At 45.8% G+C, this 11,307-nt stretch overlaps 1 protein-coding gene across 3 annotated transcripts in view; it reads left to right on the top strand.

Moving 5' to 3' along the window:
- The window catches only part of LOC122548582, a 42,146-nt gene that overhangs the window by 27,381 nt on the left and 3,458 nt on the right, over positions 1-11,307 (top strand). Inside the window, exon 1 of one of the 3 annotated variants that reach the window (XR_006311265.1) lies at positions 2,277-2,300. The exons of 1 other annotated variant lie outside the window; for it this stretch is intronic. The gene's annotated coding sequence lies outside the window, so the exon portion shown is untranslated. Of the gene's footprint in view, positions 1-2,276; positions 2,301-2,721; positions 2,999-11,307 lie in introns of those variants that run through there. One more of the 3 variants, XR_006311264.1, reaches the window with a different exon arrangement.

Genomic DNA, 11,307 nt, shown 5'->3' with positions numbered 1-11,307 from the left:
TCTTCCCGACCTCTCTGCCCCCACCCCCTCTCTGGCCTATCACCCTCACCCTCACCTCCTTCCACCTATCGTATTCCCAGCGCCCCTCCCCAAATTCCCTCTCCCCTACCTTTTATCTCAGCCCACTTGGTACACCAGCCTCATTCCTGAAGAAGGGCTTATGCCCAAAACGTCGATTCTCCTGCTCAGATGCTGCCTGGCCTGCTGTGTTTTTCCAGCACCACATTTTTCAACTCTGGTCTCCAGCATCTGCAGTCCTTACTTTATTTCTTATCTATCCCTTTCATAATTGTATATGTTTCTATGAGATCCCCTCTCATCCTTCTTCTGGGCGACACGGTGGCACAGTGGTTAGCACTGTTGCCTCACAGCGCCAGAGACCCGGGTTCAATTCCCCCCTCAGGCGACTGACTGTGTGGAGTTTGCACATTCTCCCCGTGTCTGCGTGGGTTTCCTCCGGGTGCTCCGGTTTCCTCCCACAATCCATAAAAATGTGCAGGTTAGGTGAATTGGCCATGCTAAATTGCCCGTAGTGTTAGGTGAAGGGGTAAATGTAGGGGAAGTGGGTTGCGCTTCGGCAGGTCGGTGTGGACTTGTTGGGCCGAAGGGCCTGTTTCCACACTAATTAATCTAATCTAAATTCCAATCCTCAAAGGGTAACCCCCTGAACCTACTCCATATAGCCCTATCATTCCCCAAGTAAGGAGACCAGAAAAATGCGCAATACTCCAGGTGTGGCCTCACTAACAACCTTGTACAGAATTTCCTAGTTCGTAAATTCAATCCTTCTAATAACGAAAGTCAATATTCCATTCACCTTCCTAATTACCTGTTGCATCTGCAGTTAACTTTTAAGTCCCTCTGCACAACAGCATGCTACAATCTTTCACCATTTAAATAATATTCTGACCCACTATTTTTACTTCCAAAGTGGTAACCTCACATTTACCAACATTGTGTTCCATCTGCCAGACCCTTGCCCACTCATTTAACCTATCTAAGTCTCTCTGCAGACCCTCTACATCCTTTGCAGTTTGTATTTCCATTCAAGTTTGCATCAGCAGCAAATTTGGATACATTACACTCTGTGTCCTCTTCTAAATCATTTACATATATCATGACCAGTTGCGGGCCCAAAACCAACCCCTGTGGCACCCCGCTCACCACTGATCTACAATAAGAGACACACTCATTTATTGTTTCTTTCTGCTTTCTATTGGTTAACCAATCCTCTATCCATGCTAGTATATTCCCCGCAATTCCATACATTCTTATATTATGAAAGAGTTTTTTGTATGGCACCTCATTAAAAGCCTTCTGGAAATCCAAGTATACAACATACCCTTGTTACAAAGCTGATCCTTTTCTCAAAGCTGTTCCTTTTTCTCAAAGTTACTATAAATTTGATTTTTTTTCAGAGGGGCCATAAAAAACACCAGGCTCTGAATTGGCTGAGTTGGTGCAGAGGTGAATGGGGTTTATTGGGGCCCTTTTTGTTTACCCTTAAATAGCTGATACCTCAGGCTTTTGTATTTTAGAAATAACTTGTGTAATGAAAGGGGATTGGCAGTCAGAGCAGCTGAGATTCTTTTGGTTCATTTGCAGCAGGGAATGTCTGAAACAGGCTGCTGACTTTTCTGTCTCTCCTTGCAAACTGTAAGTTGCCTGTGCGATGTTTTACTGTTTGTGCTACCTCAGAAAAGGACAACCACCTGATAAAAGACTAGTGCTTCCAAATAAACCTGTTGGACTATAGCCTCGTGTTGTGTTATGTTTAGCTTTGTCTACCCCAGTCCAGCATGGTTGATGTTCATATCTATAGCAAATAAGAGACAGGGTTGGAGGATCGAATCAAAGCTCTTTTTTTCCGAACCAATCAGAATGAACGGAAAAAAAGCAAATTACTGCGGATGCTGGAATCTGAAACCAAAAGAGAAAATGCTGGAAACTCTCAGCAGGTCTGGCAGCATCTGTAGGGAGAGAAAAGAGCTGACGTTTCGAGTCTAACTGACCCTTTGTCAAGACCGAAACGTCAGCTTTTTTTCTCTCTTTACAGATGCTACCAGACTTGCTGAGATTTTCCAGCATTTTCTCTTTTGGTTTCAAAATGAATGAAAGGCGGGGAATATGACCCAACCAATTAGTGGATGAGTGATGGATGGATGGCACGTCCAACCCAACAAGGGTGAAGGTGGGACGGTTGTCTGACTAACCAATCAGAATGAGCGATAGGCAAGATTAATCGCCAACCAATGAGGGAACAACTAAAAGGGCCTGGGAGTGGAGCATGCGCCAAACAGGTAAATTAGCTATCATATTGTTTTTTGGTCTAACGGGAGGATGATTTTCTGTTCATGCTTTTTATAGCGCATTGAATGGGAAGCATTTTCTAGATCATCCCTTCCAAGCGGCACGGTGGCACAGTGGTTAGCACTGCTGCCTCGCAGCGCCAGAGACCCGGGTTCAATTCCCGCCTCAGGCGACTGACTGTGTGGAGTTTGCACATTCTCCCCGTGTCTGCGTGGGTTTCCTCCGGGAGCTCCGGTTTCCTCCCACAGTCACAAAGATGTGCAGGTTAGGTGAATTGGCCATGTTAAATTGTCCGTAATGTTAGGTAAGGGGTAAATGTAGGGGTATGGGTGGTTTGCGCTTCGGCGGGTCGGTGTGGACTTGTTGGGCCGAAGGGCCTGTTTCCACACTGTAAAGTAATCTAATCAAGCGCATATCGCAAAAGATATAGCAGAGTCACTCCTGTCACCGTGAACTGTGAAAGCTGTTGGATCTGCTGGAAAAGATTTCCGAGATCGGTTTCACTGGAAAAACCTGCGAGAGATTTGAAATCATGTGCGGAGCAGCCCTGGAGGATGTGTCCAGGCTTGGGCCCGACACCTGAGGAAGGAGGGACTGTGGATATTCTTGGGGGGATTTGCCCCATAGCTTATATTATGAGTAGAAGCTGCATAAATCAGTCTTCGATTCATTATGGTCTGGAAAAGAGGTAATTTGGCCTATCAGCTTTCTGTGCAGAATGTTTCATTCCTGTACTCTTTCCCCAAAGCTCTAAGTTTATTTCACAGGCTGGTCTAATTTTCCTATTTAATCATTGATGTTTTTAGTTTCCACAGTCAGCAGAGATGACTGTGTAATACCACTTATTTTGGGGGAAAAAAAAGTTGATTACGCCCGTGTTTCTTGCCTGTCTTGTAACTGGTTGGGTGTACCGTAATACACTACCAAATCTTTTAGAATTTTCATAAATTAGAGGATTGAAGGCAAGGCAACAAAAGATGTAAAATATGCTATGGTGAAGCCATAAGGATTTAAGGACAAATATATAGATAGGTTTAATGAATGGGCAAAATACATTTGAGATGGAATATAATGTGGGAAAATGTAAAGTCATTCACTTTGGTAGGAAGAATAACTAAGAGCAGGGTATTACTTAAATGGAGAATGACTGACTGTAAAATTCTGATATACAGAGGGATTTGAATCATGAGCACAAAGTGTTAGTATGCAGATAAATGATTTGGAAGTACTGGAGTTGGACTGGTGTGTACAAGGTTAAAAATCGCACAACACCAGGTTACAATCTAATAGGTTTGTTTGCAAGTACCAGATGCTCCTTCATCAGATGGTTGCGGATTAGTAGATTGGAGAGACACGGAATTTATAGCTAAAGTTTACAGTGTGATGTAACTGAAATGATATATTGAGAAAGACCTGGATTGTTTAAGTCCCATGACTAGATTAGATTCCCTGCAGTATGGAAAGAGGCTCAACAGATCCACACTGATCCTCTGATGAGTAAACCCATTCCCTTATCCTATATTTACCCCCGGCTAATGCACATGACATTGTGGACAATTTAGCATGGCCGATTCATGTAACTTTGAATTGTGGGAGGAAACTGGAGCACTTGGAGGAAACCCACGCAGACACAGGGAGAATATGCAAATTCCACACTCGCCTGAGGGGGACTGGCGCTGTGAGGCAGCAGTGCTAATCACTGAGCCACCATGCTGCCCAACTTTTAGAGTGAACATGTTGGTTTCAGTTCTTTCATATCTAAATCCCAGGACTTTTAAAAAGTTACATTCTCAAGTGAACTTTAACTATAGGTGTCATGTAGGCATTGAAGGTGTGAGGTGCCCTGTGTGAGACTATTTCTGTTCCCCAATGTTCAGGCTGATTCTAATCTAAAAAAAGGAATTTACAGAATCTTGCACAGATTCATGAAGCTTTTTGACCAAAATAAAATGTAATTCTGCAACTACAAATTCATCCCACGTACTTGGATGGGTGTGTGCGCGCGGGGCCGGGGGAATGGTGTTATGAGTGATTGTAAGAGAGAGTGTGAGTGTAAAAGGGTTTGGGAAAGGGTGTGTGCATGAGGGTGTATGTGTGAGGGTCTGTAGGAGTGTGTGTGTGTGTAGTGCAGTGGGGTCACCTGCAGTGTGGACAACCCATGGGTACTGAACTTGGCTATCAGCCTCCGCTTGGTCACTTTGCATTGTTGCCTGTCCTTAAGTCTGCCTTGGATGGCATGGTATTTCAGTGGTTAGCACACTGTTGCCTCACAGTGCAGGGACCCAGGTTTGATTCCAGCCTTGAGCTTGCACATTCTCTCCGTGCCTGCATGGGTTTCCGCTGGGTGCTCCGGTTTTCTCCCACAGTCCAAAAATACGCAAATCAGGTGAATTGGCCATGCTAAATTGCCCATTGTGTTAGGTGCATTAGTCAGAGGGAGGGGAGTCTGGGTGGGCCACTCTTCAGTGGGCCGGTGTGGACCTGTTGGACTGAAGGGCCTGTTTCCACACTGTAGGGAATCTAATCTAATCTAATCTTGGAGGATAGTCACCCAAAGGTCTGAGGTTGAATGTTCTGGATCACTGAAGTGTTCTCCAACTAGAAGAGAAAATTGCTGTCTGTTGATTGTTTGAAGGGCCTGTTTCCACACTGTAGGGAATCTAATCTAATCTAATCTAATCTTGGAGGATGGTCACCCAAAGGTCTGAGGTTGAATGTTCTGGATCACTGAAGTGTTCTCCAACTAGAAGAGAAAATTGCTGTCTGTTGATTGTTGCGCGGTGTCCATTCATTCGTTGCCATAGCCTCTGGTTGGTGTTGCCAATATACTATGCCTCAAGACATCATACGCGCACCGGCGTGCACATCCCCACACTACCACCACCACGCCCCACACACATTTCCTCCCCAACACATGGCCCTCTCTCCCCATACTCGCACACCCCCATGCCACTCCCACACACACAATGCTTCCAAATAAACCTGTTGGACTATAGCTTGGTGTTGTATGATTTTTAACCTCATGCAGATACAGCATGTAATCAAGAAAGCTAATGGACTGCTATCCTTTTTATGACAGAAATTAAACATAAATGTAAGGAGGAGTCAAAAAGTGTGGCACTGGAAAAGCACAGCAGATCAGGCAGTGTCCGAGTAGCAGAAGAATCAATGTGTTGGATATAAGCCCTTCATCAAGAATGTGGAGGGGGAATGGGGATGAGAGACAGAGGGGTGCGGCTGGAGGGGGAAGGTAGCTCGGAAGGCGATAGGTAGATGCAGATGGGAAGATGGCAGTGCCAAGTTGGAGGTTTGGATCTGGGATGATGTGGGGGGAGGTTAGTTTTGGAAACTAGCAAAGCCTATGTTGGTGCTGTGTGGTTGAATGGTCCAAAGGCGGAAGATGAGAGATCCTTCCTCCAGGTGTCAGGTGGATTGGATTTGGTGGTGGAGGTGACCCGGGACTTGCATGTCCTTGGGGAAGTGTGAGGGGGAGTTGAAGTGGTTGGCCACAGAGTGGTGGGGATGTAAGGATGCTCAATTTCATTTCTACAAGAAACTGGTAAGATTGCACCTTTTCATACTGTGTGCAATTTTCTTCATCGTCGTCATCATCCGTAAATTTATTGGAGATGATTGAGAGAAGAGTTACTGAATTGACCTCCTTAAATCAGTTCATTGCCTAAGGAGGCCAGGTTGTGCAGACAATAAGGTCAAGCAGGTGGGTAGCATTGCTCGTTTTAAAAAAAAGACATTAAGTGCAGCAAGGATATCGGCTCTGAAGTATGAGTTGAGCTTGAAAATACCAATGGGCAGAAAACAACAGTACGACTGTGCACAGAACCCAAGATGCAGTAGCAATATTGGGAAAGATATTGGAATGGAATTCAGTGATGTGAATAATAAGGACATAGCTGTAATTATGGGAACTTTAATCTGCATAAAAATCGGGCAAATCAAATCGGTAGCAATATGATAGAGGAATTCATAGAGTGGATATAGAAGTCGTTTTATGAATCAATGCATTGGATCTGTTTGGGTCCACTGCTGTTTATAAGTAACCTGGATGAGGGCGCAGAAGGATAGCTTAGTAAACTTGCGGATGGCACTAAAGTTGGTGGAGTTGTGGATCGTGCTGAAGGATCTTGTAGGTTACAGAGACATAGATAAGCTGAAGAGCTGGACTGAGGGGTGGCAAATGGAGTTTAATGTGAAAAAGTGAGGTGATTCACTTTGGAAGGAGTAACAGGAATGCAGAGTACTGGGCTAATGGTAGTGTAGATGAACAAAGAGATCTCAGTGTCCATGTACATAGATCCCTGAAAGTTGCCATCCAGGTTGATAGGGTTGTTAAGAAGGCATACAGTGTGTTAGCTTTTATTAGTAGAGGGGTTGAGTTTCGGAGCCTCGAGGTCATGCTCCAGCTGTACATAACTCTGGTGTGGCTCACTTGGAGTATTGCATACAATTCTGGTCACCACATTACAGAAAGGATGTGGAAGCTTTGGAAAGGGTTCAGATGTGATTTACTAGGGTTTTTGCCCGAAACGTCGATTTCAAAGCTCCTTGGATGCTGCCTGAACTGCTGTGCTCTTCCAGCACCACTAATCCAGAACATGGATGAAAATGGAATAGTGGGGATTAGATGGGCTTCAGATTGGTTTCACAGGTCGGCGCAGCATTGAGGGTTGAAGGGCCTGTGCTGAGCCGTAATGTTCTATGTTCTATTGAAAAAGCAACTGGGTATTGGGTAATGAGAAAGGAATAATTGACAATCTAATTGAGAATGGGCCTATGAACACGATAAAGTTTTCATTTGAAGGACAGTAATGTCATTCCTTCTGAGACTAGGGTCTTGTAAGTAAATAAATAAAGGAAATTAAAATGGTGTGAGGCATGAGCTTGCTGTGATAAATTGTGTACCAGTACTTAAATGGGAGATAGGAAATGGCAAACGTTGAAAGGGTGCAAGCTACTAAAGTTATTCATCCCAGTTTGGAATAGAAACCATAGGGGATGTATCGTCAGGCTATGGCAAATAAGTGAAATTATGGTATGGTCAGCATTTCCAACGCCCCTCCCCCAAGTCCCTCCTCCCTACCTTTTATCTTAGCCTGCTGGACATTTTCCTCATTCCTGAAGAAGGGCTTATGCCCGAAATGTCGATTCTCCTGTTCCTTGGATGCTGCCTGAGCTGCTGCGCTTTTCCAGCAACACATTTTCAGCTCTGATCTCCAGCATCTGCAGCTCTCACTTTCTCTTCGGAAATCTACAAGTAGAAAGCACAGGTTTGAGGTAAGAGGGGAAAGATTTAGAAAGGGGCCTCTCGGGCAACATTTTCACACAGAAGGTAGTGCGTGCATGGAATAAGCTGCCAGAGGCATCTGGATGGATATATGAACAGGAAGGGTTTAGAGGAATATGAGTCAAATGCTGACAAATAGGACTAGATTAATTTAGGATATCTGGTCGGCACTGATGAGTAGGACCAAAGGAATCATTTCCTCTATGACTCTAATCCCTTTTTCTACCTTTGCTGAAGTCTAAACTGTTCTAAACCCTCAGGTCTGGTATTTTATTTTGCCAATTTAGATTTAATGCTACCACCTGCCCAAAATCCACAAACCTGACTGCCCCGGCCGACCCATTGTCTCAGCCTGCTCCTGCCCCACCGAACTCATCTCTCATACCTCGACACGGTCCTGTCCCCCTTAGTCCAAGAACTCTCCACCTACGTTCGAGACACCACCCATGCCCTCAACCTCCTCCATGATTTACGCTTCCCCGGTCCCCAACGCCTTATCTTCACCATGGACATCCAGTCCCTGTACACCTCCATCCCCCATCATGAAGGACTCAAAGCCCTCCCATTCTTCCTTTCCTGCCGTACCAACCAGTACCCTTCCACTGACACCCTCCTTCGACTGACTGAACTGGTCCTCACCCTGAACAAGTCCTCACCCTGAACAACTTCTCTTTCCAATCCTCCCACTTCCTCCAAACCAATGGAGTAGCCATGGTCACCCGCATGGGCCCGAGCTATGCCTACCTCTTCGTAGGATATGTGGAACAGTCCATCTTCTACAGCTACACTGGCACCACCTTTTCCTCCGCTACATCGATGACTGTATCGGCGCTGCCTTGTGCTCCCACGAGGAGGTTGAACAGTTCATCCACTTTACCAACACCTTCCACCCTGACCTCAAATTCACCTGGACCGTCTCAGACTCCTCCCTCCCCTTCCTAGACCTTTCAATTTCTATCTCGGGTGACCGAATCGACATGGACATTTAATATAAACCGACCGACTCCCACAGCTACCGAGACTACACCTCCTTCCACCCTGCCCCCTGTAATAACGCCATCCCATATTCCCAATTCCTTCGTATCCGCCGCATCTGCTCCCAGGAGGACCAGTTCCAAAACCGTACAACCCAGATGGCCTCCTTCAAGGACCGCCACTTCCTGCCAGACGTAGTCGACGATGCCCTCCACCGCATCTCTTCCACTTCCCGCTCCTCTGCCCTTGAGCCCCGCCCCTCCAACCGCCACCAGGACAGAACCCCACTGGTCCTCCAACCCAACCACCCCGTAGCCCAACACTTAAACTCCCCCTCCCACTCCACCAAGGACATGCAGGTCCTTGGACTCCTCCATCGCCAGACCATGGCAACACGACGGTTGGAGGAAGCGCGCCTCATCTTCTGCCTGGGAACCCTCCAACCACAACGAAACGTCGATTCTCATGTTCCTTGGATGCTGCCTGACCTGCTGCTACTTGCAGATTTCCCCAGCCTATTCAGCTTCTCTCTGTCACTCAAATCCTCCAACCTAAGTAAAATACTTATAAATATTTTCTGAACCCTTTCAAATTTCACATCTTTCCTCTCGCAGGGAGACTAGACTTGAATGCAATATCCCAAAAGTTGCCCAGCCAATGTCCTGAAAAGCCACAATATGACCTCTCAGCTCTTGCACTCAATGTACTGACCAATAAAGGCAAGCATACCAAATGCCGCCTTCACTGTCCAGTCTAGTTTAGTTTTAGATTTTTAGATTCAATTACCTACAGTGTGGAAACAGGCCCTTCAGCCGAACAAGTCCACACCGACCCTCCGAAGAGCAACCCCCCAGACCCATTCGCTTTTTTACCCCTGACTAATCCACCTAACACTAGGGGCAATTCACTTAACCTGCACATCTTTGGACTGTAGGAGGAAACTGGAGCACCCGGAGGAAACCCACGCAGACACTGGGCGAACGTGCAAACTCCACACAGACAGTTGCCTGAGGCTGGAATTGAATCTGGGTCCCTGGCGCTGTGAGGCAGCAGTGCTAACCACTGAGCCACCCACTTGCGACACCACTTTCAAGGAACTGTGAACCTGCACGCCAGTTCTGTTTGTTTAGCAATGCTCCTGCGGACCTTAGTATTAAGTGTATAATTCCTGCTCTGATTTGCTTTTCCACAATGCAGTACCTCACACTTATCTAACATAGAACATTGCAGCACAGTACAGGCCCTTCAGCCCTCGATGTTGCGCCGACCTGTCATATCAATCTGAAGCCCATCTAACCTATACAATTCCAAGTACATCCATATGCTTGTCCAATGATGACTTAAATGCACTTAAACTTGGCGAATCTACTACCGTTGCAGGCAAAGCATTCCATATCTTTACTACTCTCTGAGTAAAGAAACTACCTCTGACATCTGTCCGATGCCCCCTCGTGCTCGCGGGGTCACCATTCTTGGAAAAAGGCTCTCCCTGTCCACCCTATCTAACCCTCTGATTATCTTATGTCTCTATTGAGTCACCTCTCAACCTTCTTCTCTCTAACGAAAACAGCCTCCATACCAGACAACATCCGAGTAAATCTCCTCTGCACCCTTCCAAAGCTTCCACTATCTTTTTATAATACGGTGACCAGAACTGCACACAATACCCCAAGTGCGGCCACACTAGAGTTTTGTACAGCTGTAGCAGAACCTCTTGGTTCCGGAACTCGATCCCTCTATTAATAAAAGCTAAAACACTGTATGCCTTAACCTTGTCAACCTGGGTGGCAACTTTCAAGGATCTGTGTACCTGGACACCGAGATCTCTCTGCCCATCTACACTACCAAGAATCTTACCATTAGCCCAATACTTTGCATTCCAATTAATCTGACCACAGTGAATCACCTCACACTTGTCCGCATTAAACTTCATTTGCCACCTCTCAGCCCAGCTCTGTAGCTTATCTATATCTCTCTGTACCTACTACATCCTTCGTCACTATCCACAACTCCACCGACCTTAGTGTCGTCTGCAAATTTACTAACCGACCCTTCTACGCCCTCACCCAGGTCGTTTATAAAAATGACGAACAGCAGTGGACTCAACACTGACCCTTGTGGTACACCACTGGTAACTGGACTCCAGGATGAACATTTCCCATCAACCACCACACTCTATCTACTTTCAGCAAGCCCATTACTGATCCAAACTACTTTGTCTCCCACCATCCCATTCCTCCACATTTTGTACAATAACCTACTATGGGGAACCTTATCGAATGCCTTACTGAAATCCATATACATCACATCAACCAGTTTACTCTCATCTACCTGTTTGGTCACCTTCTCAAAGAACTGAATAAGGTTTGTGTGGCACGACCTACACTTCACAAAACTGTGCTGATTGTCCCTAATCAAAGTATTCTTTTCTAAATGATTATAAATCTTATCTCTTATAACCTTTCCCAACACTTTACTAACAACTTAAGGCTCCCTGGTCTATAATTACCAGCATTGTCTCTACTCCCCTTTCTTGAACAGGGGAACTACATTTGCAATCCTCCAGTCTTCTGGCACTATTCCTGTAGACAATGATGATTTAAAGATCAATGCCAAAGGCTTGGCAATTTCCTCCCTGGCTTCCCAAATGATCCTAGCATAAATCCCATCCGGCCAGGGGACTTATCTATTTTCACACTCTGCAGGATTTCTAATACCTC

Source organism: Chiloscyllium plagiosum, chromosome 3 (assembly GCF_004010195.1).
Source record: "Chiloscyllium plagiosum isolate BGI_BamShark_2017 chromosome 3, ASM401019v2, whole genome shotgun sequence".
NCBI classification, from domain to species: domain Eukaryota; kingdom Metazoa; phylum Chordata; class Chondrichthyes; order Orectolobiformes; family Hemiscylliidae; genus Chiloscyllium; species Chiloscyllium plagiosum.
The sequence above is the reverse complement of the archived record's forward strand: the minus strand, read 5'-3'. Positions and strand labels throughout refer to the sequence as shown.